At 42.4% G+C, this 15763-nt stretch overlaps 1 long non-coding RNA gene across 1 annotated transcript in view; it reads right to left on the bottom strand.

Annotated features, from left to right (window-relative positions):
• Positions 1–12738, bottom strand: part of LOC309529142 — a 598034-nt gene extending 585296 nt beyond the window's left edge. Inside the window, exon 1 of the long non-coding RNA XR_014218087.1 lies at positions 12580–12738. This is a non-coding gene — a long non-coding RNA (uncharacterized lncRNA). The remainder of the gene's footprint in view (positions 1–12579) is intronic.
• Positions 12739–15763: the final 3025 nt, after the last annotated feature.

Genomic DNA, 15763 nt, shown 5'->3' on the forward strand with positions numbered 1-15763 from the left:
ATAGTCTTTCAATATCTTGTAATACTTGGAGGTAAGTCCATCTGGGCCTGGAGATTTGCCTAGTTGCATATTCTGAATGGCACCCTCAATTTCCTGTAATGTTATTCTGTAGTTCAGGGTTGATCTCTTCTCCTGAGATAATTTTGGTAGGCCATTAGCTTTCAAAAATTGATCTATCTCTAATACTTCCTCAGGTCCTTGCGTGTACAGTTTTTTAAAATATTTCTGGAAACACTTTCTAATTTCATCTGGTTTCTGAATGTTTCTCCCTTCAACCTCTAGATTGGTAACAAAGTTCAGTTTTTGTCTCTTTTTCAACTGCCATGCTAGCAGTTTTCCACATTTGTTTGCCGATTCAAATGATCTTTGTTTCATTTGTTTAATCTTCCATTCCACTTCTTGGTTTATCAATTTCATCTATTGTGTTTGGTGAAATTTAATCTCTCTTAAAATCTCTTTTGATTTTGGTTTTAGTCTCAATTTTTTCTCTCCGTCTCTTATCTTCTCTAAAATCTTATCTTTTTTCCCATTCCAGAGTTTTTTCTTGATCGTATTCTGTTGTATCAGAAACCTTCTCATTACAGCTTTACTTGCGTCCCAGATTACTCTCTTTTCCACTGAGGTGTTCAAGTTAATTTCAAAGTAGTCCTTTAGAGTTTTTTGGGCCTTCTTTACAATCTCTCGATCTCTTAGTAGGGTGTCATTCATTTTCCATCTGAAGGAACCAGCTGGAGTAAGTCTCAATTCCATTTTCAACGCGTTATGGTCGGAGCATGTCTTTGGACAGATTTCCACTCTTCTGGTCTTAGGTGCCAGCCCTCTAGTTGTCCATATTTGGTCGATTCTTGTCCATGACAGGTGGGCCTCAGAAAAGAATGTTCCTTCTTTACCTAGGGAGTTTCTTGTCCTCCAAATATCAATCAAATCCATATTGTCAGTTAGTTCAAAAAAAGTTTTTGGTAGTCTGCCATCTTTAGTTAAATTTTGATTTTGTGACTTATCCATATAAGTAGAGACCACCCCATTCATATCTCCCATCATAATGATGTTAGTATAATCCAGATAGTCCAGCAATGTCTCATGTAGCTTCTTATAAAATTCCGACTTCCCCTCATTTGGTGCATAAATTCCTAATATCAAAAGTTTTTCTCCTTGAGTTTGTATTTCAATTGCCAAAATTCTTCCTTGCTCATCTTTAAACAGAAATTTCGGTGACAAGTTCTCCTTTGCATATATCACCACGCCTCTCTTTTTAACTCTATCTGATGAAATAAATTCTTGGCCCAATCTTTTATTAATTAAAACTTTCCTATGGAGTCTAGTCACATGTGTTTCCTGCAAGCAAATAATGTCCAATTTTATTATTATAAGTAATAAAATGCTGTTTAAACACATTAGACCAGATGTTTCTTTTAATCCTGCATCTCCATACTATGCCAAAGTAGATCATGTATTTTTTTCAAAATAAGTATTTAAAAAAAGGTCATAAAAGAATATGATGAGTTAGTAATGTAAGTTTTAGTCAGGGTTAGTAATCCAGGGTTAAGGTAAGTCAATGTATTATAGCATATTACTGATTTATGCATATAGTGTACATAGATCTACTGCTTATAGTGCATAACTGATTTATGTACTTTATTATTTGCACCATTAAATTACTTGGAGCATTTAATCAATGAAATTAAAGCATTCCCATCTAAACCAACAGTAGTTAATTTCATTTTAGCAGTAATTTTTAGACAAATAATGTGGCTATTGTGGTAAAGTAATTTTTTGGTGGGCGGGGGCACTGATACAGCTCCTTACCAAGGGTGCGAGGGTCCCTAGGTATACCCCTGCCCAAACTCATAACAATACATTCCACGAAGTATCCTCTAAAGGTACACAAGGACACACACATTTACCCATCAATGCAGAGCAGATCTTTAATGTGGCACAGTTTGTTATCTAGAGAATTTCTTTTTAATACAGGCAGCTATTCCACTGTCCTGCAGGCTACCTCGGATCTCCCAGAGAGGCAGCCACTAAAGGGTCTTTTCCAAAGCTACTACTTCCGTTCATTGCTTTTCTCTCTCCCAAACACACGCACTTTCAAAAGCTCTCCCCTCAGTCAGAGGTGTTGGCCTGAGAGGCCTGAGACTTTTCAAAATAAAAACCTAGACTCAAGACTGCTTTTCAGACAGCAGGCTTACAGCTATATGCAAACTGATGTCCTTCCTTCCATAATCCCCTACCACGCCACACCTGCCTACTGTATGTTCCAAGATGGCCTGGTCTCTGTGTTTAGCCCATAGCATTCTGGGATCATAGTCTGGTTCAAGAAATGGACCTGCCCTAAACATGACATGGGATCTTCTGAAAGCTAATTGCTTCCTGTGTTCAGAACATTCCAGAGAGGCCTCCTATCAAGAAACCATCTTGTGACAATCACCTCTCATAAAGAGACATTCACTAGCCATCTCGGAACATCAAACAGCCATTAATCTTCTTTTGCCTGACAAAGAATTTGGCCATTGGTCATGATAAGCTGTTGCGGAAGTAGTTCTGCTAATTCCCTTACAAACAGAAGAAAATGTTTTTGAGTTGGGGAGAGGGGCATGGTATTTGTCACAAACTTCTTCTTTTTTTAATACTCCTGCAAGGCTGCAGATAAGAACATTTGTGATGTACAAAAGAGGACAGAATGTTCCACTTTCCCATTGCCTAAAAGTATACTTGTCTTGACATTACAATTAGAACATGCTGCAGTGCCTTGCATTTGAACACTCCCCTCACCCCAGCAGGTACTGCTTGTACCCTTGATAAAATGCTGATCCGCTCCTTCTAGCTCTGCTAAATACTTTCAGCTAGCCAGGAACAATAATGGTGCATTATATTTTATCCCAATAGCCCTATTACTAAGCACAAAGATGCTGGCGGTGTGAGTGACAATATCTGCATCGCCTGGATTCTTGTTTCTTGCCGTCTCCAGAGTCTCCTACTTGCTCAGTTACATGGAAACAATTTATGAACATCCTTTAGCAACATGAATGTCTGCTTGTAAGAAACTTGTTTCTTTAATCACTACTGTCAGCCTCCCTCATCCCCACTCCCCTACCCCCTCCCACCCCCGCCAAACCTACTGCAATTCTTGCTTTTCTCCATGGGCAGTATATATTGATGGAGAGGTAGAAGCAGCAATGTTTGGAGTTTCACTTCATTGCTTTGGGCATAAAATCACACAAAAGGAACACAGATATAAGGGAAGACATAGTCATTTTCATGCCCAGAATATACTTTGAAAGACATTTATTACAATATAATTTTGCCTTCCCTTAAAATGCATTCATGAAAAAAAAATCATATTTGCATAGATTTCTTGTTAATAAAGCTTTCTGCACCCTGATCTTAAAACATACTGGCCACTGTATGGAGGCCCACTGTAAGGCGTGTTCTGAGCCTTTGGGTGGGCCTAATGGCATGTGCAGAGCCATCCCTGCCTTTGACTTTTTTAAAATCTCCCTTCCAGCAGCCAATTCTGCATAGCATCAAAAATAAGAATAGAATCATGCTGCATTAGAAACTGCTTTCAAAACTTCCCCAATGTTTGGAATAGATTTGTGTCATGGTGGGGTGGGGGCTGCAACTGAGAGATGAAGAAAGTGGAGCCCTTCAAGGATTGATTTGGGGACATGTACTTTTTAACATATTCATAAATGATATGGAGTTAGGAATGAGCGGTAATGTAGCCAAGTTTGCTGATTAAGCCCAGTTGTTCAGAGAGGTTGAAACACAGAAGAAGTGGCAAAAGCTTAATAATAATGATGATGATAATGATAATATATTATTGTTGTTGTTTTGATGTTGTTGTTTTGTTGTTGTTGTTGTTACCCCGCCCATCTGGCTGAGTTTCTCCAGCCACTCTGGGCGGATTCCAACAAAATATTAAATCTCTCTCCAGGCTGCATAAATGGGCAGTAAAATGGCAGATGCTGTTCAGCGTCAGTAAGTGTACACCAGTAGTAGTCATCAGTGCTTATCTGACCTTCTGCCACTGCAGTCACTGCACCTTCCTAGGAGGGGTGCAATGGCAGTGAGGATGGTCTGGCGCAAACGCACCAATGGGAGCAGTGAAATGGCTCTGCTATTGTGTTTGCACCACACCGACCTCCCGCCTTGTACCTCCCCATCCCAGTAAGCCGGTGATGAGAGGTCAGGTGAGCACCCCTGCTGATCACTACTGAGGCACACTGGACCAAAAAAAATATATTATCACACACACACACTAGTGTGATCTGAACTGACAGTGACTGACCTTGGGGTCCTAGCAGACAGCTCAAGGATGGTGTTGATCCAGTGTGCAGTTGCTGTGAAAGGGCAATAAGTTCTACCTCCCTGTTCTGTCTTTGTGTGTCTCTGTGTGTTCATTTTTATGTACCGTTCTGGTCAGCTATCTCAGAAAGGATATTGTAGAATTGGAAATGGTAAAGGTCAAACAAAATGCTCAAGAGGCTAGAGCAGCTCCCTATGAAGAAAGGCAACAACTATGGGTGTGTTTTAATTTAGAATAAAAGTGAGTTATGGCGGGGACATGTCAGCGGCGTGGAGGATGTGGATAAAGATAGTTTTTTTTCATCCTCAAGCATAATACTTGAACTTAAACACTGGAAGATTCCAGACAGAGAAAATAAAGTTCTTCACATAGAAGAAGAGGAGTCTGGATTTGATATCCTGCTTTATCACTACCCTAACGAGTCTCAAAGCAGCTAACATTCTCCTTTCCCTTCCTCCCCCACAACAAACACTCTGTGAGGTGAGTGAGACTGAGAGACTTCAAAGAAGTGTGACTGGCCCAAGGTCACCCAGCAGCTGCCCGTGGAAGAGCGGGGAATTGAACCTGGTTCACCAGATTACGAGTCTACCGCTCTTAACCACTACACCACACAGGCCCTCATACACTGTAGTTAATCTATGGAACTTGCTCTCACAGGAGCCAGTGATGGCCACCAACTTGGCTTTAAAAGAGAACGAGACAAAGGTATGAATGCTGTCAATGGCTGTTTTCCCCATTTCATGAGAGAGCCCCAGCTTTGCCTGCCCCACACCTGATGTCCTAGATGATGTCAAGCATAGGACAGATAAGCTTGGCTATAGGAAAATCAGCCTTGCAGGCCAGATTACACTGTAAAGTCAGGAAAGCTTCTCAGTGATGCAACTTCCCTCCCCAAGAAAGGGACCTGAAAACATATAAGGTGTAATTGACACCTTACTGATTCATATTGTACATCTAGTCACTTAGCCACTGGGAAAACAGGAAGCTGGACTAGATGGGCCTTTGGCTTGATCCAGCAGGCTCTTATGTTCTAACATGAAGTAAAGAGTACCTGTGAGGCAACTGGGTTTCCACACCCTTTTTTACCTGAATGATATCCATTCAAGTCATCAAAATGATGAGAAACAATACAGTGGTACCTCAGGTTAAGTACTTAATTCGTTCCGGAGGTCCGTTCTTAACCTGAAACTGTTCTTAACCTGAAGCACCACTTTAGCTAATGGGGCCTCCTGCTGCTGCCGTGTCGCCGGAGCACGATTTCTGTTCTCATCTTGAAGCAAAGTTCTTAACCTGAAGCACTATTTCTGGGTTAGTGGAGTCTGTAACCTGAAGCGTATGTAACCTGAAGCGTATGTAACCCGAGGTACCACTGTAGTTTTCTTTTTTCTACTGTATCCTAGGCAGAAATATACAAATGGGGAAACAAGTGAATATCAAATATGGGAACTCTTTATATGGCAAGACCTACAGCCTACGCTTATTTTTAAAACTAGCTTAAACTGTCTATGCTTTCCTCCAAAGAATCCTAGGACATGTGGCTCAGTTTCAGTGCTGAGAATGTTCTGCTAGACACATAATTATAATTTACAGAGTTTAAATGTGTGGTGTTGCTATACCCACATGCAAATTCTTTTATTCAACAATAGAAATACCTTTGAAAAGCAGGTGTTCCTCAAGTAGACAGGCAACATAATTATCTCATTCACATCCTTTCCAGCCAGATTGCCTCAGGGCTTACCGCATGCTGGAGCCCTATAAACAGTGATGATTCATTGCAGATCAGCCAGGAAGTACTCTTCTGAGTCTGACAAGGTGTTTCTGAGCTCTTAAAAACTAAATTTCTTGTTGCCAGGTGAACACAAGCTCTTCTTTCATTTTCTTCAACTCATTAAAAATGGGGAGCATTGTACCTTGTGGGGATTGTATTTTCCAGATGTGAAATGTGGAATCTCTGATAAATTCTATGATAAATTTTCACTTGTGAATCTTGAACTCAGCTTTATCCCTTCTGCCCTTACAAACATATATCTGAAACTCCAGGATGGAGAAAGAAAACTCATTTGGGGGCAATTGGAGCAGGAAAATGGTATTGGGGGGGGGGGAGGATGAAGCATACCTTCTCCCAATCACTTCTCTGCTCTCAATTGCCACCTCCATAGATCTTTTCTTTTTTAAAAAATGACATCCACCTCTACCATACAGATTTGTGTGTAACATGTAGTTTAACCAATAGCCACCATGCTGTAAATACCAAGCTCTTGGTATTTATGGGAGCTCAGATGTTCATGGAATTTACTTCCCCAGTAAACATCTATGTGCATTATATAAAAACAGGTGTTCTTCCCCCCCCCCTCTTCTGCTTGCATGTAATATACCGGTAGGTGTGGGAAGTGCTGCAAGAAAACTTCCTGCCTCTTTTTATACAAGAGTAATGTGGGGTGGATAAAATGCATACAAGTATTACTCCTACCATGACACAGGCTCCCTCCGTCTACAGTGGAACAAATGACTCACGGACAGATGCACACTAGAGCGCATCCAATGACCCCTAGATTTGCCCTGTTACGTTCCAAGTATGCTTAAGGTCATCGTAGGACAGGTGCCCCCTTTTAAATTTTCTTAAATTAGAAGCAGCCTTTACACTCATTTTGCCAGACTTTCTGCCCTGCAAGCAACTTTAAGAGCCACTCGCTCCTCCTGCATCTCCCGTGCATTCTTCACAATTAGCCAAGCACAACCTCCTCACAGGGAGGCGCTTATCTCCCAAGCACAGATGGTTGACCCACATGATGGGGAGGCATTCCCAGCTGTGGATCTCTCTTTCCATCACAAAGTTCAGCTGAATGAATGTCTCCTACTGCCTCCTCAGCATTCATTTGCATGCAGCTAGGAGCTGAATTTGAGATGCCTTGTCTCTTTCCTTCCAACATCTTAAAATGGAAAGTAGCCAGAGGTGGAGGTGAGAAGCTATTCCTTCCTTTCCTTTGTTTGCCCAAAACTACCCCACCGAAGTGCCCACACCTGGAAACTAACTACTACTCTTTTTTCTTCCTTTTTTTAAAAAGATAACATGCAGTGAACATTTTTCCTTTGGAACCTAGATCCTTTATTAAAAGTGTGAAGCATTTTGTGACTGCTTTGCTGGAGGGCAGATGAGTAGCTTGATCTCCCCAACAAATTTCCATAACCAAAACAGATAAGCAATTTGACTGAAGAGAGGAAAACAGAGGAAAAGGAGACTGTTTCCCCCCTGTAACCTCCTGATTACTCCAAACATCTACCTGGGTGGTAGATGAATTGTTTTACCATCTCTGTGCCATTTAAGCCACCAGATCCTCTCAAATGTACAGAAACAGGAAACCACTTTTAACAGTCAGATCATTGGTCTAGCTAGCTCAGTATCATCTAGGATGACTGACAGTGGTTCTCCAGGGCTTCAGATGGGGACTCTTTCTCTGCCCTCCTTGACTTCAGGACCTTCTGCACGTAAAGCTCATGCTATACCTATATGCTATCACCCTTCACCAAAGCTTCATGAAGTAAATGGTTGGTATGTGGGAAAACTCTTGGAAGATGGTAATGCCTGGGGTTCCTATGAACTTCAAGGTTCAAAAGCTAGCTATTTTTGTAAGCAATAGCCAAAATATATGTGAAAAGAGTTATCTGTCTCTTACCACCTTTTTTAAAAAAATGAAAAGTAGCACTTGAAAGAAGAGTAGTGGTGGACGAGGAAGACTTGCAGCTTCTACTTAACTCCCTTCCTACCATTTGTCTACTCAAAATCACCACCATTTTGCTGTTGGTAAGAAAGCAGCTTGAGGGTAGTCATGGGTGGACAAGTTGCCCGAGGGTTTAGGCAGCCCTGTTTAGGGAAGCTTTTAATGTTTGATGTATTACAGTATTTTATTATTTTTTTTGGAAGCTGCCCAGAGTGGCTGGGGAAGCCCAGCCAGATGGGCGGGGTATAAATAAATGATGATGATGATGATGATGTAACTCCTCCATCTGTTCTTCAACTCCTGGTTGCAGCCTTCCAAGGATACTTTTCATTTCAGAGCAAAAGTCCGTTGCAGAAAAGAGGCATGGAATCCTGTGTCTTGTCTACTTTGGGCCTAAGATTCATCAGGCTCTTGAGTTCTTTCGATGGCACACAGAACTGGGTTTAAGATGTTGGTGTCAAGGCTCTGGTGATCATGGGTGTTCAGATGCTAGGCCTTACCCCTATCTGCAACATGCAAGTGCAATAATGGCCAATGTTATTGTAAACCAGACTCTTGAAGCCAAATTCACCTTTGGGTACCTCCAACCTGCAATGGGGAATCATGGTGAATTTCACAAGGCATATTTTGACCCTTTAGTCCTACTAGCTAGAAAAGATTTCCCAGCTGAATCCAGGATGTGCATGGTTATCTCTAACAAACAAATGATCAAGCAAAGGTTATAAGTTACCCATAAATAAATGACCCACAGAGGAAATTTATGCTTCGGATCTTAAACAAACATCCTTGGCATTTACGGTAGTAAGTTCCTCCTCTGCCTTTAACTTTTACATAAAATCTACCTGGAATAGGGGTGCTGTAAGGGAACATCTAATATACTGTATATACCGAATAGTCTGAGGTTTCTCACTACATACCACATACTCTGGAATAGTCCTGTTGAACATTAAAATATAATTAAATTGAAATAGTTAATTTGTAGGTGGTGACTTTTTACTTACTTTTTAAAAAAACTTTTTAAAATCCCACCTTTCTTCCAAGGAAAAGTACACTTCTTCATGGTAGAGTACATTGTTCTCTCCCTCTCCATACTGTTCTCACAACAATGCTGTGAGGTGGGTTAGGCTGAGAGATTGTAACTCGTTTAATGTTACCCAATGAGCTTCATGGCTGTGGGGATTTGAACCCTGGTCCCTGTTTGTAGCTCTTCTACTTTGTCCTACCTAAATGCAACGGCTTGGTCCAGACATTAAAAGAGCCCTGCTGATCAGATCTTGTTTCACACAGTAGCCAACCAAGCGCCTATGGGAAGACCATAATCAGGCAATAGCCCTCTCCCATCCTCGTACACCAGCAACCGGTATTTGGAGGCATGTTGCTTCTGATAATAGAGGATAGTATATAACCATCTGGTTAAAGTAAAGGTAAAGGGACCCCTGACCATTAGGTCCAGTCATGGCCGACTCTGGGGTTGCGGCACTCATCTCGCTTTATTGGCCGAGGGTGCCAGCGTACAGATTCCAGGTCATGTGGCCAGCATGACTAAGCCGCTTCTGGCGAACCAGAGCAGCAAACAGAAATGCTGTTAACCTTCCCACCGGAGCGGTCCCTAATTATCTACTTGCACTTTGACGTGCTTTCGAACTGCTAGGTTGGCAGGAGCAGGGACCAAGCAATGGGAGCTCACCCCGTCATGGGGATTTGAACCACCGACCTTCTGATTGGCAAGTCCTAGGCTCTGTGGTTTAACCCACAACGCCATCCGTGTCCCATCTGGTTAGTTGCCACTAAAAGCCTTATCCACCATGCAGTTGCCATTGATTATAAACCATTGTTTAGGATTACAGTACAGGGATGAGCAAGTGCAAATCTTAGACTTGTACAGTCTCCTCTCAAGATAAGGAAACTTAAGGCTTCTGATGACTTTTAAGAACAAACAAACCGCAGTGCTATATCTGAATATGAGAAGCTGATTTGTTTTTCTTCGTTGGTTAACAAATCAGGATCTGAAACCACAGCTGAAAATGGGTTTATTTGAGTTGAGATTAGAACAAGCTACAGTTTCTTGTCTTCATAACTGGAAACTGTGGTTTGTCCAAAACAGGAACAACAAGCTTCATTTTATTACATGCAAGATAGAAGGGGGAACATGCAACCCAAACACTTGCACCTGCTTGTTCTTGCAGTGTTGGCAATAGAAATCTGAGCTGCTAAAGAGCCATTTCTTATTTGCAGAAGCCCATTTTGGGTTCTGTTACTTGGTCACAGTTGAGTGGTACAAGAATGGCTTACAGAAAATAAATAGGTTGGTACTCAGCTATGTTTTACACAGAGTAGACCCACTGTAATTAATAAACATGACTAAGTTAGGTCCATTGATTTCAGTGGATGTACTCTGAGTTGAATAGATTTGATGCTTTACCTAAAGCTTGCATAATGAATTAGTGGTATAAGTTTGTATTGATTTTAATGTTTGAATCAATGCCTATTTTGAAAATACCAACAAAGTAATCTTCACACCTCAAACTTTACCAATATTTATTTTTCCTGAAGGTAACTTGCTGATATTTCAAAACATAGCTATGAAGTAGTGATTGCTAAAGCTAGCCACATAGTCTTAGCCCCTCTTTGTTGTCCTCCCTGACATTTGTATACCAAGACTCTACTGACTCTCAAGAGATCTTTCATACAGCATTTTCAGGCCACATCATCAAACCTTTCTTAATAGTAAGATTTCCTTAGGCATCTTAAGTTCTAAGCCTGCTCATAAAGGAGCCTGCATTGTTTGCTCATCCCATCTCTTTGAATTATATACTGTGTGTTTATAGTACTCCCTGAAGTCTCAAGCAGGGAGGCACCATATCTCCAAGAGCAGTGACTCAACTATGGTTAGACAACAAGCCAGATCAACAAAGGAGTAAAGATGAGAAAACATTGTGTTCCTTTCATGAGGGATACATTTGGGAGGGGGGAATCTAGTCAAGTAAAAGGGTTATAAGAAGGGGTAAGGAATATGGGAGCAGATGGGTCAACGAAGCTCTATGCAAGAGAGGCAGAAAGAGGAAATGACAGCACAGAAGACAAGAGTCTTCTGAATTTAGGACTTAGTACTTGGGAAGGAGTGTTTCATGCCTTGTGATAATGCTCTGAAGGTGATAGTATTTTTAGGAAGCTTGTAAAATCAGTGTTCATCTGACTGAGTGGCTGATCCACTTTCTTGGCTTGCTTAGAATTGGGAGATAGAGTTCCTGAGAGACTGGTATGGCTAAAAAAATAATAGGCGTCCAGACACAGACACATTTTCAAAGCACTACATAAAATTCATTAACAGTGCAGTCCTGCCCATGTCTAAGAAGTAAGTTCTGCTAAGTACAATGGGGGCTTGCTGCCAGGTTAAATGGCACATGATAGGAACCTAAAGCAAAAAAAGCAATCCATAGCATCTTCCATCGGGCAAGATTAACAATGGAAAAATTGCTGCAATGCTCACTGGTTTTTAATTCTCAGCTTTAAATAGCACAATGTTGTGCATTTAAAGTCATTTTTCAATGTCTCTCCCCAAAGCACCTGTGTGAACAAAGACCAAGAACTCTGTGTTCTATCCTTGCCACTGTTATATTTTAAAATGCTGAGTTATGGTAAAGGTTGCCTTCGGTTGTCTCATTTAATGGTAAGTCTGTTCTAGTCTAGAGAGCAGGCAGAGCTGATTAATGTATAATAACGGAAAGGGACACAGCTTTCTTCTTACAAGGCCATAAGTGAATCTGAAAGCTTTCCCCCACTTTTACAGTGCAATGCTGTGCATGTGTACTCAGAAGAATTTGGTGGGATCTGTTCTCAGAAGTGTGCATAAGGCTGCAGTCCTTTTTATCCTTCCCAAAGGCCTGATTTCCATGTGAAAAAAAATTGTGAAGGCTGTTTATACCAGTGCATCTTGTTGAATTTTGACAAGAAATGTAATTGTCCACAACCACTATTCTACTATGCTTTCCAAGTATCACTGCTAGGTTTTTGCAAACATTACAGCTCTATATTGTAGTTGCAGCTCTATAGTGTGCTTATTAATTAAACAGACACCAATCGTATTATTATTAATTTGAATAGGTAGTTTCCAGAGCCCCATCAGATTGAAGCTTTTAGTTCTAAATACTTTGCAAACAGAATTGGAGAATTATACAAATTTAAAGGCAGAAATTGCCTAATATGGTTTAACTACAGGCAACTCCCCATTTGTGCAGGGGTTGCGTTCAGCAGGATGAGCATAAACCCGCTTCAAGTGTCACTTATGCCTCAACTGTGTGCAAATGGGGAGTTGGCTGCATACCTAATGGTTATTGACAACCTCTGATTTTGTATATGTGCTGCCGAAGTGAGCACGACCTCGTGATTTTGTTTCAACAAAGAATATCTTAGACATAACTTTGGAGTTACTTGTGGCGCCAAAATGTAAGTTTTCCTTTGAGGTCACATGTGCATTATAAATGTGCCTTACATGGCTCAGGACCTCAATACCTTAAGAAGAAGAAGAGTTTGGATTTGATATCCCACTTTATCACTACCCGAAGGAGTCTCAAAGCGGCTAACATTCTCCTTTCCCTTCCTCCCCCACAACAAACACTCTGTGAGGTGAGTGGGGCTGAGAGACTTCAGAGAAGTGTGACTGGCCCAAGGTCACCCAGCAGCTGCATGTGGAGGAGCGGAGACGCGAACCCGGTTACCCAGATTACGTGACTACCGCTCTTAACCACTACACCACACTGCCTTTTCTCATATCAACCAACCCAGACCCTGTGCTTTTCACCAAAGGCCCTTCTCTATGGCCCCACACCCTGAGAGGTTCAGAGGGTGAGAACACAAGAACGAACCTTTTCTGTCATAATTCCCTGTCTGTGTAATGCTCTCCCCAGAGGGGCTCTCCTGGCACCATAATTACATGTTTTTAGGTGCCAGGCAAAAACATTCCTCTATACTCAGACCTTTGGCCATTAAATAACCCATGCCCTATTAAAAGGGGGGGCTGTTATTATGATGCTTGACCTCACCCCCAAAGACTCACTCCTCCATTGCCTCCTGAAACAGATGCCAACCAATGCTGTCTATTCTTATGCTTTATGTTTTTATTACGCTCCTTTTCATGATGGCCTTTCATGGAAACAAATGAAGCAGTACAAAAATGCCTAAATAAAAAGTGTTGTTAGCACCCCAGTGAAATTACACTTTGTCAGTGCATGGCCAAATCCTGGCCTTTAGCCAGAACCTGATACCTGGACATGTGATGCTAGAACATGTCTTAACAATTCATTTGATTGAAGAACAAACCCACGTGAACAATACTTGGAACTCATCAGTTACAGCCAGACCTTCTTTGATTCAGACAGGCTTGTGCTTGTGTAAAGGGTAAATGGTAGCGGTGCTTCTTTGTGCAGAATCCTAGCCAGCACACTGGCAGGAAGATGGCTCGTGTATGTCACATTTCCATCTGGACTTTTGCCTCCCTTGGGAGTTCTGTGGTAGTGGTGAGGAAAACTCCAGTAATGTGGAGATCTAATTATCACTGTCTGCGATTGTTTGACAGTGATCTCTGTAAGGATATTTAATATTTATACAGGAAGCTAGGAAGGGGCATCTGCTGGCACCAGGGCTCCCTCCACTGGCATTAGATGCCAAAGGCCAAGCTTCCTGATCTCTAAACATGTTGTTCATATTGCTCATCTTCTGTATTCTTGCCATTAAATGCCATTAAAATTTTTTCCTTTATTCCCCCCCAAAAAAAAACTAGGTGCGTCCTATGGGACGAAAAATACGGTATTTCATCATTTTTCCTTTATTCCCCCCCCCAAAAGCAGGACGGGGAAACCGAATCAGATCGAGGAACAGCGGGATGGCGGCGCTGCGCCTCCCTGCCGTCCCCCGAGCTTGTGGGGCTGGCCGATGTCTGCCCGGTGCAAGGGGCGCTCTGCTTCAGGGCGCCCCGCCCGCCGGGCGGCAGGCTGCTATCCGCTGCCTAGGCTGCGGAGGTGTTCCTGAAGCGCCAGGTGCTCTGCTTTCAGCGCACCCGGCGCTCCGGGAAGCAGGCTATCCACAGCCTAGACAGCCCTGCGGGAACTCCCGCAGGGCTGCCTAGGCTGCGGATGTCTTCCTGAAGCCTGGAGAGCGAGAGGGGTCGGTGCGCACCGACCCCTCTCACTCTCCAAGCTTCAGCGAAAGTCTGCATTCGCCCCATAGGACGCACCCAGATTTCCCCTTCATTTTTGGAGGGGAAAAAGTGCGTCCTATAGGGCGAAAAATACGGTACAATCAGCTGCTCAAGTATTGGTGCAATATTTAGTTGAGTATTAGACCTTGCGGCTCAAGCCTAATCATGACCTACTTATTGTTTCCCCAATAATCAGTGCTTACACCATAAAATAAAAATCTGCTAGTTTGATAGCTCCGTTGGTCAGAGTGTGGTGCTGATAATGCGAAGGTTGCAAGTTCAGTTCCCTGCATATGGGACAGATTCCTGCACTGCAGGTGGTTGGACTAGATGATCCTCAGGATACCTTCCAATGCTACAATTCTATGAGTTCTAGTGGCATGGGAGAGGGAGGAAAAAAATGTTGATTCTGGGGTGGGGACTGAGCTAGTATCTGCTGGATCTCGAGTCTGCTCCACGGCAGACTCTTGAAAGCATCAAACCCGACTGCTGTGCCAGCTCCAGGCTTGCCACACTGCCTTCCAGCCTGGCTGGTATGATACAACTGCATTTGCACCCTATGTAGTTATTTGATTTGAGAAGATTAAGTGGCTCTTTCTATATTCCAGTTCAGAAAACCATAGCTCTTTCCTTGAATAGAATGGTGGGCAAGAACCAGGAAGTCCCTGACTTAAAATGTATTCCCCAGCTTAAATTCACCACGTGACCATGGGGAAGCTTCCCACTCTCTCTCATAAAGTGGTATAGATATTAACTCTTCCAAACAAATATATTCACTTTTCAACTGCAATATGGGAACAATAATTTTGGCCTACTTTACAGGCTTGCTGTATTACTGAGAGAGCCTTTGTAAAATGTGATCAATTGTTACATGCTATCATCTTTTCCGGGACGTGGGTGGCGCTGTGGGTTAAACCACAGAGCCTAGGACTTGCCGATCAGAAGGTCGCCAGTTTGAATCCCCGCGACGGGGTGAGCTCCCGTTGCTCGGTCCCTGCTCCTGCCAACCTAGCAGTTCGAAAGCACGTCAAAGTGCAAGTAGATAAATAGGTACCGCTCCGGCGGGAAGGTAAACAGCATTTCCGTGCGCTGCTCTGGTTCACCAGAAGCGGCTTAGTCATGCTGGCCACATGACCCGGAAGCTGTACGCCGGTTCCCTTGGCCAATAAAGCAAGATGAGCGTCGCAATCCCAGAGTCGGTCACGACTGGACCTAATGGTCAGGGGTCCCTTTACCTTATCATCTTTTCCAGAGTAAGACTGTAGGTTCTATAATCACTCACTATAGCCCCCAAACAGAGTGATGCATCGGGGGGGGGGATATGCTGCTCTTGGCTGGCCTTAAAAATAATAATACTGCATTGTTATCATCATTCAAAGAAATCAATTTACAGGCACACTATGGTTTTCTATCTGTACAATTATTAATGCTTTTGAGAATCAAATGTTTGTTTTCACAGAAATTTGAATTTATTTCAGTCACTATTGGCATTTAAATTCAAACATTTTAAGAGCTGTATGTGTGATTTACGGCATT

Source organism: Podarcis vaucheri (genome assembly GCF_965113315.1).
Source record: "Podarcis vaucheri genome assembly, chromosome: 3".
NCBI classification, from domain to species: Eukaryota; Metazoa; Chordata; class Lepidosauria; order Squamata; family Lacertidae; genus Podarcis; species Podarcis vaucheri.